This window comes from Pseudorasbora parva, chromosome 18 (genome assembly GCF_024679245.1).
Source record: "Pseudorasbora parva isolate DD20220531a chromosome 18, ASM2467924v1, whole genome shotgun sequence".
NCBI lineage: Eukaryota > Metazoa > Chordata > Actinopteri > Cypriniformes > Gobionidae > Pseudorasbora > Pseudorasbora parva.
This window is the reverse complement of record NC_090189.1, coordinates 5,816,557-5,828,577: the sequence shown is the minus strand read 5'-3', so window position 1 is coordinate 5,828,577 and position 12,021 is coordinate 5,816,557.

Below are 12,021 nucleotides of genomic sequence, written 5' to 3'. Positions count from 1 at the left end.
TGTATTAAGAAAGTAAATGGACTCGATTTTGATTTCATATTGACTTTAAGAGAAACCAGCACTAGTTTTATGATGACATGAGCGTAGTGTTATATTGGGTCATGGCTTGCGCGTTCCTCAGTGACTGTGGGTAAACAAGGTTGTGGCATTGGTCATTATTGGCTTCGAAACAACACAGATATAGACTGAGAGAGAGCCAGCCAGAGACAGAAAGAGAAATGAAATGATATTGGTGGTCCCAGAGCATAGACTTTGCCTTTGGGCAGAGCAGACATGCCCTCAAACCCGAGCTGATTAGAGACTGTCACCACAGCAGGACTCACTAAACACACCTCTCTCTTCATCACTTACTGGGACCGGTGACAACACACACGCCAGTATATACGAGAGGCATGATGAGCTGCCGTCGCCTACAGGGAGGCCTTAGACATCTCGCAATCATGCCAAGAAATACTGTGTAGGATTACACTTCTCTGAATTGTAAGAAATATACTGATGACCTGACTGATTCGAGACACGACGGGCCTTATTCATGAATGAATTTGTAAATCCAATCATATGCAGATTGCCTCATTGGATTAAATGCAACATTTATGCAAGACGTGTGTGTGCGCAATTCCTTTCATTCGTTTCATTTAAGTCTCAATTTTGTTTCTCCAATACAAACAGACACTACCGGTCATCCATTAAGTGCTTTTAAATAAATCATCAGATCATTTGATTACAAATGTTTGAGATCACATTGAGATCTCTTGACCTTTGATTGAAAATACTTACATGTGTGTCTTTATAATGCCACAGGTAATGCTACTGCTCGTCGCTTGCTCTTTTATTGCTCACAAGACATAATTGACTTCTCATTTACTTCTCAACATTCAATTAAGTTTCTGAATTACATTCATGATTTCATAAATTGAAAAATGCGCTACAACTATTTAACTAGTCAACTATTAGTATACCTATAAATGTACTTGTATTATAGTATAGTAAAACGTAGTTGTAAAATAGTTGTGTACTCAAAGTTACTAATGTTACACTTAAAGTATAGGGTGACGTATAGGGTGAATTCAGGTTGTTTGGTACACCTTTTGCCATTGAGATGACTGGGAAAAAGTGTTAATAAAATATAAAAGGAAAAGGAACAAAAATATGTTCTATACACTAAAAGGTGGGCCTAAGTATTACTGAAATAGTGCACTTACAAGTATACTACTTCTATTTTTTTATTTCATTGAAAGGTGCCCTAGAATGAAAAATTGAATTAGCCTTGCCATAGTGAAATAATAAGAGTTCAGTACATGGACATCACATACTGTAAGTCTCAAACATCATTACCTCCCACTTATGTAAATCTCATAAATCAAAAACTCAACAGAAAAAAAGTGCTTCTCAATGTAAACCCAACCATGACGTAAGCGTTTATATGCACACCCACAACATTTGCATCTGTCCAACAAGCCGAATCTACTGATGGTAAACAAGACACTCGAAGATAGCAAAAACGGCTCTCGTGACACATGGTTGAGGTTTATTATAATCACATATTGTAACCACAGAAAATTGTTTGTTTGTTCGGCCCATTTCAAGCAAGCTTCACTCAGCGTCTTAAACTGAAGAAAGAGGCAACTATATTCCTGCAAGCAGTAAGTAATAATAATAATAATAATAATAATAATGTGTTCGATTTATATAGCGCTTTTCAAGGTACTCAAAGCGCTTTACATTGAAGGGGGGGAGTCTCCTCAACCACCACCAAAGTAATTTATACACTTATTGACTAGCTGTTTAAACAATTTCTGATTAAATTGAAAGTTTCTTAGAGAGACAGCATTGTCTAGATAAGGCAAGATTCTTACAGTAACAATAGGATACTCAAAGTACCATACAAAACTAAATAGTGTGTCTAATGACAAAGGTTAATATTATTTTGTATAACAAAATACAGCCGTAGATACTTTGGTTACAGATCGTTTACGCGATCCTTCTAGCAAACGTCACCTTTTCCACCATATAAGTTAAAACGATAGTCAATGGAGATTGATAAAATGCATCTTACTTATTTATTGGTGTTTTCAGATCGTCCGCTCGGGTGCATATGGTTGCCAGATTGGACATGTTTAGTTAAAAAACGGAGAGTATACGGGTTTCTTTACACAGAAAAGCTCTGTTTGGGGGTTGAATTACTGAAATCTGGCAACCGCACAAACACGAGCTCTTTCTCTAGCGCGTATGATCTGAAAACACCAATAAACAAGTAGGCTGCATTTTATCAATCTCCTTTTGAGATGTTCTGCTTAAAGTTTCATTTAGTCGGTCTGTGTTGTGTCAGGATGGTCAGGACTCACGAGCCGCTTCACTGAACTGCTGTGAGCTGCTGAAATAAGCCAATCAGAGCAGAGCTCGACATTAATATTAATGACTCTTCCACATAAGGCAAAAACAGAGGATTACATCTTAGGGACAATTTATAGGGTTGTAAATGGACCTGTAAAACTGTATCTATATCTTAATTTTTGCCCTTAAATAAGCCACATACCCTCTATGTAGATATCAGAGAACAATTTAACATATTGGGCCCTATTTTAACGATCTGAAACGCAAGTGTCAAAGCGCAGAGCGCAAGTAACTTTGTGGGCGGGTCTCGGTGCTGTTGCTATTTTCCCGGTGGGATAAATGGCTCTTGTGCCCGGCGCAAATCTAAAATGAGTTGGTCTGAAGTAGCTTCATTATTCATAGGTGTGGTTTGGGCGTAACGTGAATAAACCAATCAGAGCGTCATCCAACATCCCCTTTAAAAGCAGCTGTGCAAGCTCCATTATGGATTGCTATTATTATGGCATATTTACCAGGCGCACGCCAGCGGTTCACAGCTGAGGAGACTGATGTTCTTGTAAGAGCAGCCCTTACGAAACAAAAATATATTGCAGTATATTGGAAAATTTCATGCAATACATTAGGCAATATATTCACATATATGGGAATTAATATTTAGATTTTTCAATATATTGCAATATATTGAAAGCGGCAATCATTTGTATATTTTGCAATATATTACATGAATATATACTATATTTTATAATACCATCAATATATTATTCCATATAGTTACAATATATTAAAATGTATTTCAAGTAATATATTGGTAAATATATTTTCCTTTCATAAGGGAGTGAAAGACAGAGAAGTTTTGTTGTATGGGGATGGGAGAAACCCACCCAAAAATAGCGTCGGATAAAAAAAAAATTCAGTCGATTTTTTTTCCTGGTTCTTGACGGACAAACCAATTTGTCAGATGTCCTTATATACAGATATGTCTTGCCACTATTGGGCAAACAGGTCTGATCCTTAATTACTACATTATGCCTGAATCATTTGTAAGCTAGATTTATGCCTATTTTTTCACATCTTCATGGCACACCACAATGTGTTAATAATTTTTTAGTGTAACAATTTATGATTTGCAAAAATAACTGTTGCATCTGTGTAGATTACATGAGCAAAGTGTATGCGCGTTGTACACGCTATACATTATGGTCAAGCATGCGCCCTTAAAATAGCAGAATGAACAACGCCCAACGCGCCACTGACTTTAGACTAGGTTTTTTCTGGTCAGTGGCGCAACTGTTTAATGGAACAGCAAAATAGCACCAGGGATTGTTTGCGCCGGAACACGCCTCCTTTTTTGCGCTGAACCGCCCAGGGAGCGCAAGTTCATTCACTAGTTTAGCGACGGAAAAGGAAAAGCGCGCTTTGCGCGGGTGCAAAATAGGAATGACACATGCGTCGGTGTACAAAGTCAATTGCGCTGGGTGCAAGATAGGGCCCATTGTTTCAAATCATTCTAGGGCACCTTTAACCTTTATTTATCCAGATAAACTGTTTGAGAACTACTTCTCATTTACAAACACAACCTAGTACACTGATATTAGTATGTTTACTGCATAAATCATACTTAAAAATATACTTACACTTTACTTTAGAATTACTTTAAATTCACAGAATTGTAAATACATTATATGAACATTGTAATAATAATATTGAACCATTATAGTATTTATATAATAAACTGCAAAATTAACATTTGATTAAGATTTGTATATATATATGAAATGTATTTGATTTCAAATTGTGCTCTGTGAGATCTGATTCTGAGGGTGTGTTTGTGCATGCCAGCTCAGTATCAGTGCATGAGCAGCTGTGTATTGAATGTACATGTATTAATTACAGCTGCTCCGTTTTATGGTTTATAGGCGTGCACATTATCTGCTCATTACTGACGGAAGACCATCAGGCATCTCACCTCCACCAGCTAATCAGAGAAAACCTCACGTCAATCCGCAAACCTCCTCCACAATCGATGTACAGCATATGTAGACGTGCAGCTCAATTCACATTATAATGAAGTTATAATGCAGAGATGTATGTAAATCATGGCCTTTATACACAGGGGTCAAAAAACATCCTACTCTTTACACACACACCAATTAGAGTATACACTTTTCTTGTTATACTTAACTATAGAAATGGAAGCAGAAATTGGGTTCACTAGTATAAATGTACACTAGTGATTAAAAGTTTGGTGTCTGGAGAAGTTAAAAAAAAAAAGTCTCTTCTGCACACAAAGGCTGCATTTATTTGACAAAAAAAACAATGTAGTAAAAACAGTAATATTGTGAAATATTATTACAATTTGAAATAACTTTATGGTAATATATATTAATGCTTTTATCAAAGCTGAATTTATGCTCATTACTCCAGTCTGCAGTGTCACATGATCCTTCAGAAATCATTTTAATTTGTGGATTTGCTGCTCAAGAAACATTATCAATGTTGACATTAGTTTAATATTTTTGTGGAAACCATCTTTGATTAACAAAAAGTTTAAAAGCACAGACTTAATTTGAAATAGAAATCGTATTGACTGTCACTTTGGATCAATTTAATGCATCATTTCTAAGTAAAAACATGAATTTCTATTTGTAAAAAAAAACTAAATTATGAATGATAGTGTAGTTATCTACTTTTTTAATATCTGATCTGTCAGAAATGTCATGGGTTACACTTTACACATTCGACTAACTTTAAGTAACTTTCCAATTCCACGTCAACAAACTCTCATTAGAGTAACAGTAGACTGTTAGGGTCGGGTTCAGGTTAGGAGAATAAGTTTAAGTTTCTTACAGTCAGTAGAAAGTCTAAAGTGGACTGTCAGTCATATTTCCCCGTGAGAAATGCAGAATTCCCAACAATACACAAGTTGGACATTTCTGACACACGTCCACAGAAGGTGGGAAGCAAACATGCAGTCGGTCTGGTGAAGGTTTAATTTCAGCACTGTACTGTACTTGAAATCATTACATGCTGGAAGAAGGAAAAAAACACTGGAACTACCTCCCAGCCAGAAAAGAGGAAAAGACAGTAAGAGAAAGATAATTAGATATAATTAATTTCAAATCAATATATAAAAGCTAAGAGCAAAAAGAAAGGGGGAGCGAGATGAGGGCATCTGTATGGCGCACACAGTGGGTGGACGTGGTGCTGGTCAACAGCCGTTAGCTATAACTCACCAACACTAATCTAATCAAAACCTCACTAATGTTCATTACAGCTCTATTAAAAACACTGAGCAACATCAGAAAACCCACAGCTCAGAGCAAGTGTGAAAACACTTCATCCAGCCAATATATCAACAGATGAATCCAAAGGTAACCCCAGACCGGCTTCCTTATGTGACCATCATCACAGCGCAAAAACAGATCCTTTCTCAACCAGAACATTACATACTAACATGATCAATGTCATTTCATAACAACTCCAACAACCTTCATTCTCTTAGTCATTTCACTCATTGCATAAATATCAATATTAAATACATTATACAATTTGATATAAATATTAAAATACATTTAATGTTATATATTTTTTATCTCGGCAATTTCACTGCTTTTTAGGAGAATAATTATTAAACATAATATAACAATACCAGTAAATATATTAAATATAATGTTTAATATTAAAATTGCAGTAAATAGACTTTGTGACTACTTCAGCAACCATCTTCAGTACTTTCACTGTCCTAAGAGAAACATTATATCTAATATAATTTATAATACATGTGTCACATGCCTGTCCTGTTTTGTGTGCACATGTGGGTTTTGTCATGTCTCCGGTCTACTGTCAACCCCGCCCTTCTTGTTATCTGATTATTGGTTAATTTGCCCCACCTGTTCCCTCTTGATTTCTTCCCCTTATAAGCTCCTTGTGTTTGTCAGTCTGTGTTGGATCCTTGTGTAATGTCTGCGTCTTCCGTCCTCCCCGTGATTCTGTTGGTTTTTTAAGTTTGTATTTATATTATTCTATTATGTGTTTTTCCCCCTCGTGGGTTTTGTTTTGAGTTTATGTTTTGTTTTTGTAAATAAATCATCTTTTTTCTGCACTTGAGTCCTCGCACCCTTTTCCCTTGTCTGTGACGTGACAGAAGGATCCAACCATACTATGAGGACTCAGCAGAGAAGTTCTCCCTCGGTGCCAGTTCCGGGGGTCCCGAGTCCGGGAATCCCGAGTCCAGACATGGCCTGGAGGGCCGTAATGGGAGGGTTTGTGGTGGCAGTCCTGCATGCTTGGGAAAAGCACAGGGTGTCATCCACCACTCCGGTGGTCCCAGTTCCGGTGGATCGTGCGCCGGTGGTCCCTGTGCCGGTGGATCATGTTCCGGTGGTCCCTGTGCCGGTGGATCGTGCTCCGGTGGTCCCTGTGCCGGTGGATCGTGCTCCGGTGGTCCCTGTGCCGGTGGATCGTGTTCCGGTGGTCCCTGTGCCGGTGGATCGTGTTCCGGTGGTCCCTGTGCCGGTGGATCGTGTTCCGGTGGTCCCTGTGCCGGTGGATCGTGTTCCGGTGGTCCCTGTGCCGGTGGATCGTGTTCCGGTGGTCCCTGTGCCGGTGGATCGTGTTCCGGTGGTCCCTGTGCCGGTGGACTCCGTTCCGGTGGTCCCGAGTCCGGAAACGGCCTGGAGGGCTGTGATGGGATGCTTTGTGGTGGCAGTCCTGCATGCGTGGAAGGAGCACAGGGCTTTATCCGAAGCCCCGGAGGCAGTTCCGGTGGTCCCAGTTCCGGTGGATCGTGTGCCGGTGGTCTCAGTTCCGGTGGATCGTGTTCCGGTGGTCCCTGTGCCGGTGGATCGTGTTCCGGTGGTCCCAGTTCCGGCAGATCATGTTCCGGTGGTCCCAATGCCAGCAGATCGTATTCCGGTGGTCCCAGTGCCGGTGGATACTGCTGGACTGGAGAAGTTTCCCCAACGCCCTGCCTGCGCCGCTGAGGCGCCCTGCTCTCCCTGCGCCCCTGAGGCGCCCTGCTCTCCCTGCGCCCCTGAGGCGCCCAGCTCTCCCTGCGCCCCTGAGCAGTCCTGCTCTCCGTGCGCCGCTGAGGCGTCCTGCTCTCCGTGCGCCGTTGAGGCGTCCTGCTCTCCGTGCGCCGCTGAGGCGTCCTGCTCTCCGTGCGCCGCTGAGGCGTCCTGCTCTCCGTGCGCCCCTGAGGCGTCCTGCTCTCCGTGCGCCGCTGAGGCGTCCTGCTCTCCGTTCGCCGCTGAGGCGTCCTGCTCTCCTTGCGCCCCTGAGGCGTCCTGCTCTCCGTGCGCCGCTGAGGCGTCCTGCTCTCCGTGCGCCGCTGAGGCGTCCTGCTCTCCGTGCGGCGCTGAGGCGTCCTGCTCTCCGTGCGCCGCTGAGGCGTCCTGCTCTCCGTGCGCCGCTGAGGCGTCCTGCTCTCCGTGCGCCGCTGAGGCGTCCTGCTCTCCGTGCGCCGCTGAGGCGTCCTGCTCTCCGTGCGCCGCTGAGGCGTCCTGCTCTCCGTGCGCCGCTGAGGCGTCCTGCTCTCCGTGCGCCGCTGAGGCGTCCTGCTCTCCGTGCGCCGCTGAGGCGTCCTGCTCTCCGTGCGCCGCTGAGGCGTCCTGCTCTCCGTGCGCCGCTGAGGCGTCCTGCTCTCCGTGCGACTCTGAGGCGTCCTGCTCTCACCGCACCTCCCTGGCGCTCCCTGCACTGACCGCACCACCCAGGAGTCCTGCTCTCACCGCGCCTCCCTGGCGCCCTGCTCTACCCATGCCGCCCTGGCCGCCTGAACTCTGCGGGCCGCCCCGGCCACCTGAACTCGGTGGGCCTCCCGACTTCGGCGGGCCGCCCTGGTCATTCGAACTTTGTGTGCCACCATGGCCTCCTGAACTTTTTGTTTTCCTTGTCCCTCCCTTGTTTGCCCCTCCCTTGTCTGTTCCTTCCTTGTCTGTTTCCCCTGTCCCTCCCGTCCCACCCTGGTCTGTCCCTCCCGTCCCGCCCTGGTCTGTCCCTCCCGTGCCCCCCTGGTCAGTCCCTCCCGTGCCCCGCTGGTCAGTCCCTCCCGTCCCGCCCTGGTCAGTCCCTCCCGTCCCGCCCTGGTCAGTCCCTCCCGTCCCGCCCTGGTCAGTCCCTCCCGTCCCGCCCGGGTCGGCCCTTCCCGTCCCGCCCTGGTCTGTTTCTCCCATCCCTGTCCCTAGTGGAGCGTCTGGTAGCCGCTCCTTAAGGAGGGGGTAATGTCACATGCCTGTCCTGTTTTGTGTGCACATGTGGGTTTTGTCATGTCTCCGGTCTACTGTCAACCCCGCCCTTCTTGTTATCTGATTATTGGTTAATTTGCCCCACCTGTTCCCTCTTGATTTCTTCCCCTTATAAGCTCCTTGTGTTTGTCAGTCTGTGTTGGATCCTTGTGTAATGTCTGCGTCTTCCGTCCTCCCCGTGATTCTGTTGGTTTGTTTAAGTTTGTATTTATATTATTCTATTATGTGTTTTTCCCCCTCGTGGGTTTTGTTTTGAGTTTATGTTTTGTTTTTGTAAATAAATCATCTTTTTTCTGCACTTGAGTCCTCGCACCCTTTTCCCTTGTCTGTGACGTGACAACATGCAATAACACTAATAATTATTTAATAATAATAATGCCATATTAAAATATATTAATGGTAAATACATGTAATGACAACCATCCCCATGTGGGATAAACAATAAAAATAAAATGTTTTATAATATAATAATATATACTATTCTATTATATAAATATTTGTATGAAATAAATCCCATATATATAATATTAAAGTAGATTTCATGACAAGTCTTCAGTAGCTCTCAGTAATTTCACTGCTTTCTAGGAGAAACAATATGAATTAAATAATATTATACACTGAATATGATTAAATGTTAACTATTATTATATTCACATGTCAAGTGATTGTTTCTTACAGGAGCTCCTCTACAGATAGACGGTGTGTACTGCAGGCCCATATAGTGCGAGCGTTACTCAGATCTGGCCGTGGGGCGGCTGGTGTGGGAGGGTCCAGTTGTGTGTGTTGTATATTTAGGTGAATTGTGCCCGTGGGTTGGCGTGTTGTGGGAGGGTCTGATGGAGAAGCCCATCTGCAGGGCTGAATTGTAGGTTGCGCCTGAGCGCGGGGACTCGAACTTAGATAAATAATGAGAGTGAAGCCGACTGAAATAGCCTCCCCCGTCGCCTCTGCGGTTCTGTCCTGCTCAGGGCCCGTCCAGGCCCGACTGCCTCTGCCTCTCTGGTTAGCATCCTGGCTAAATTTGCTCGCTGCGCTCCTGTAATTAAGCTTAAGTGTGTGTGTGCGCCAGAGTCTCTGATACACGCTGGCAGCTGGCTTCACTTCACTACTCATTTCTTCCCTCAGGAGATTCACATCTATCACGTCTGATCACTTGCAAGGTGCTGGTTTACATGCCTTCATGTGGGCGTGTGTGTGTTATTAGCCCACAAAATCATTTGTTTTACAGTTAACTTACTCTGGCATTCAGTCAGACACACAGATGTACAATACGTACAGTAACACAAAGATGTTTTTAAGGAACTTCATGGGGGGGGGATTACACCAACTGCAAAAAGTTATGCCTCCCGCAAAGAAACAAGCGTGGATGTCATTGACCAAAACTATCTTTTGAGGTACATTTGCTTGTGTTTTTAATGTATGAAATGTTTGTAAGATAATAAAGCTTATTTATTATTATATTATGCATATTACTTTCAAATCTTATGAAGTATAAAATAACAGCTAGTAGTAAAACATAAAATAAATTATACTTTTAAATACAGATCATAACAATTGATCCCCCCCCCCCCCCCCCCACACACACACACCTAAACCTACCCCTTAAAAAAAAAAAAAACATTCACTGTAGTGATTCATAATTAAAATACTTTTAAACCTGATGAGAACAAACAGGATGACTATGGCGTCTGGTGATTTGTTGATGTGCTGTGACACGTGACTGGAAACTATTTCAAAGAAATGTTTTTAAACAGAAAGCGCTTTATGGGATTTTATTGTTTTGGTGAATGTCTGTCTCAGATCATAAATTTTTTTAGCCTCCCTATGAAAATGATATGCCCCCAATTAAGCGGAATAATTACTTTTATTATTAAAAAGGCTCAGATGTTATTAAAGGTGCACTATGTAGTATTTTTGCAGTAAAATATCCAAAAACCACTAGGCCAGTGTTATATATTTTGTTCAATTGAGTACTTACAATATCCCAGATGTTTTCAACTATTTGTAAATTGTGAGAAAATTGCTATTTTAACTAAGGACAGGGACGTTGCAGCATTGCATTTGACGGAGTCACCTGTCAATCGCGTCATATCTGCGCTACCCTCGGTTTCGGCTTTTATTTGGCAGGAGCGCTTTACTCTTAGCAGTGTGAACAAGTGAACGCACGGAGTAAAGTCATAACATCATTTTAAACACACTTAAATGTATCTAATATGATAAACAGAGCTCCATTACCTCAAAATCATAACCGGAAGAGCGGATCCGTGCAGGCGCCCGGTGACTGTGTCCCGTCCCGTCATAATAAAAGTCCCGGTATTCGAGAGGCGGGTATTTGTTTAACAATCGCTCCAGCAGCCGTGCTCAGGTCCACAACACTCGGTCCTGCTCTGCTTTACACTACAGTAATGTTAATAACCGCATCCATGAACGTGATTTCTGCCCGAGCCCTGCGCTCAAACTTGGCGTCATCAAACTACACATTTGTTTTGAATAGGCGCCCTCTAGTGGACGGAAAGTTGCATAGTGCACCTTTAAATAAATATATGCGCTCCATGTTTCAGGAGCACTGTGTTAATTTACACACAAACAACTCATGAATCAATATTCTCATTGAGTGAGTGGTAAAGTGGGTGAAAGTAAATGGTAAATGGACTGCATGGCCATCCAAACAGACCCTATGGCCATCCAAAGCACTTTACATTTTGCCTCACATTCACCCATTCATACACCGACGGTGATTGTGAGAAAATTGCTATTTTAACTAAGGACCGGGACGTTTCAGCATAGCGTTTGAGGGAGTCGCCTGTCAATCGTGTCATATCTGCGCTACCCTCGGTTTTGGGTTTTATTTGGCAGGAACGCTTTACTCTTAGCAGCATGAACAAGTGAACACACGGAATAACGTCATATCATTTTCAACGTAAGACGTTGAAACGTTACATCATTTCCATGAAAGGCGCCATCCAGCTAGTCGGGAGCACGGTTAGGTGTCTTGCTCATGGACACTTCGACACTTGGTCAGGTGGATTGAACCACCAAACTTTTGGTTTGTAGACAACCTACATGAACCACTGAGCCACTGCCGCCCCAGTAAGTGAATGTGTGTGAGAGTGAGTGTGTATGTGTGTGTAATGAGCCCTGCACACTGCGATTTTTCAAAATTCACACACAAAAAGTGTGTGTGTGTGTGTGTGTGAATAAGCCATGTCACACTAAGATCTCAGTTGTCATTAATGTCAGACTGTACAATAGTGAAGGCGCGCTAAAAACGGACGCACGCAAGAAAACTCGTCCGGAGTTTTATATCATTAATGAATGACTCGTTCGGTGACGGTGAGCTGCATCACACGTAGGACTGAAATGGTGGCTACAAAGAAATCTCTAGCTCTCGTTTTTGTCATAGTTTGTCTTGAATAGCCGAGATATTTGACGGTCGTCGTAG